This window comes from Callorhinus ursinus, unplaced genomic scaffold, assembly GCF_003265705.2.
Source record: "Callorhinus ursinus isolate GAN/ISIS: 27379988/994484 unplaced genomic scaffold, GSC_fseal_2.0 scaffold54, whole genome shotgun sequence".
Taxonomy (NCBI): domain Eukaryota; kingdom Metazoa; phylum Chordata; class Mammalia; order Carnivora; family Otariidae; genus Callorhinus; species Callorhinus ursinus.
Window position 1 is genome coordinate 7586413 of NW_027397116.1, and position 3119 is coordinate 7589531.

Here is a 3119-nt window from a genome sequence, read left to right on the forward strand (position 1 = left end):
GCTTTCTCTTTTCCTCACTCAGGAGGAGGGGTGGGGAGGGAGAGGGAGGAGGGGTGGGGAGGGAGAGGGGGCGACCTGAAGGCTCTCTGGCCCTGGGTTCCAAGTCGGGGTTGCTGACGCCCCCCCCACACCCAGGTGGGCCTCACTGACTTGTTGACTGGCTTTCTAACTCGCTCCTGACCCAAAACTCCCGGCTTCTAAATGCGGGAAATTACTGAAGAAACCAAGGTCAGTAAGGAACCGTAGGGTCTAGTTGAGGGCAGCACTTAGCTCTGGCTAATGGGAAGGGCAGTAAAGATGAAGAAGGCTAACCAGTGGCCCTGGAAGGGACTGGAAACGCACCCCTCCAACCCGTCCCTCCCCCTGCTTGAAGTGACAGCACCAAGGAAGTAATGCCAAAGGAAGAAGGTGGGGAATAAAATGAACCCCACCATGTCCTTTCCCTGGCCTCACCAAGGAAACCCTACACAGAGCAGGAGTCTAGAAACACAGAATTGAGAACTCCCGCTGTGGTGGGGGCTTCGAGTGAAGTGAGAACAAGTGCAGTGCAGGGGGTTATGATACCAGACAGGCTTGGGTCCAAATCCATTCAGTTCTCCCCCTTCTAGCTAAAAGACTTAGAAATTTAGCTAAGGATGCTTTAAAAACCGTAAGATGAAAGATTCACACTGAGGACAGCTGCATTTGAGGAGACTGGTCTAACACCTCCCCTGGGGGGAGCCATGGATGCCATCGGAACCTTCTAAAGCCACAGGGCTGGGACCAATCTGGCACCGATCTGGTTCCTCCATGCTTCCTTGCAAGCCTAGCAAAACGGAGTTGCGGTGTGTATTGAGGGCAGGCTTGAAGGTCAGAGAGCAGCATGCAAGACAGGGAAAATGCAAGAGGGGAGCAGGTGACTACCATTTCTCCGCCATGGCAGGGAAAGCCGTGGGCGAGAGCCCGTGTAATTAATAAGCAGCACAGTCCTTGTTAGCACGAGTGGCCAAGCCTCCTTTCCTGCTGTCTTCCCCACAGAGCCTCCGGCCACCAGCTTCCATGGGAGGCTGGGGGAGGAGGTAACACATCATGAAGGCCTAGAGCAGATGCCTTGTCCCCCACCCCCCGCCCCTGGCTCTGCCAGGCCTGGAGCTGTGACAGCTCTTGAATCTGCCTTTTGTGGATTTAAGTGACTATAAAATGGTGAGAAAGCACACGGAAGGGCCTAGAAAAGCGCTTTGGAATCTGTGCCTGGTAGTGGCTTCTCTGCCTTCCTTCTCTGCAGCTTCAGGAAAAAGGGATGAGGCAGGGCAGAGGCCAGAAGGAAAGTTCTTGGGTGTCTTGCCCCCCCCCCCCCCCCCCCACCCCCCCGAAACCAAAAAGAAGTTCTGCTTTGATCTGTTTGAGTGTTCCCCTAAAGGTGTAGTTGAAGAAAGGAAGCAGCTAATAATGACAATAATGTTTCAGCTCGGGGACTCGTGTCAGCTGACAGAGGTGAGGCAGGGCCCCTGCCCCGGGCCCTGGGCAAAGGGTAAGTGAGGAGGGGGGCTCACACCCACAAAGGCCCCCCTGGTGGGGAGTGACTGCTCCTGGAAGGCCACAGCCAGCCTGCAGCAGCAGGAGGTGGGCCCCAGCCAAGCCCGAGAGGCGGAGGCAAAGACAGCAAGGGCAGTGGAAAGATTTCTGTCTGTCTGCAAAGGGCTGAGGGTGAGCTTCCCAGAGGGCAAGGAAAAGAACCCAGTTACTCACCACCCTCCGCTCCTGTGACGGATTTCTGCCTTCCTTTCTGATATTTAGTTGACTATAAACTAACCAGAAATCCCAGAGGAGCCCCCAGCCTCTGCTGAGGAAGCCGGTCAGTTGGGGCACAGTCAGAATCCGAGGATTTTGTGGCTGAAATGTATAGCGAATGACCCAGGTCTGGCCGGCTGTGTGACGCACAACAGCATACATCGGATGACTCATGGAAGTCAGGGATGGAAAAGACCTATTAGGTCACTTTTTCCATCTTCCAGCCATTGCAGGTTTTACTCTCTGCCAAGGTGGGATTATATTCAAATATTTGGTCCAGTCTCGTTTAAACTGATTCAAGTAATAGGGCTCCCACAAGCTCCCCTGGGATCTTAATTCCACAGGATCATTGATCTCAATCTTCGGAAAATGTTCCTGATGTTCACTTTAAATTTTCCTTTGCTCAATTTCATCCCATTAATCCTGCTTATTAGCCCTCAGGCCACCCTAAATAATATCCCTTGTTCTTTCATGTTGACATTCCTCCAGTACTGGTAGGGAGGAGACGGGGGAATACAAAAATGTCTTCTTGGCTTGGCCTACAGTCCTCACTACAAAATGAAGAATAGAAACGTTCTGAATAATAGCTTAAGATATTGAGGAGACTGTGTATATCAGATGAGAAAGGGTTTTCCAGACTGCCCAAGAATAGTTGAGACAATCAATGGCAGGTGTTTCTGAGCTAAACTTTGCTTTCTAAATATTCTGCATCAGAGAGTAGCAGGGATGAAATGTCACCTATAATCCGCCATACTGCCACCTAACATGGATAATGGGCTATGTCCTCATAGTCTTTAGGGGAGATAATTCTATATAATCCTCTGATTATTCTTCCCCAGGGGCCAGGGATCACCTCAAATAGCCATAAACCACATTAGTTAAACTCTCAGTGAGTAATGTCCCTCTCCCGGGCAAAAGGCAGAGCAGCCCTGGGAAACAGTGAAGTCAGGCTCCACCAGAGCATGAGGCCCCAGGGCGTGAGCCAGCATGGGATCTCCTGCATACTCCTCAAAATGCTTTTCAGGTGCTCAGGTGCTTATGAAAAATGCAAATTATTGCCGTCCCTCTCCGAGCAACTGTGATTCAGAATTAGTGGCCAAAGCCTAGAAATCTACATTTGTAATAAGTTTAATAACATTTGAAAAGCCCAGACCATGGGGGTAGCTCTAATCCACTACCATTCGGGAACGCCTTGGGCAAAAATGGGGAAACTAAGCTAGAGCTCAAAGAGAAGAGTTTGGCTGCTGATGGGACCGACCAGGAGTCAGAGATGAAGTAAGCTTAACACAGAGAGCCGGGCAAGGGGGGAGGGGGCAGTCACTGGTGGGGCAGTCATTGGTGGACACAAA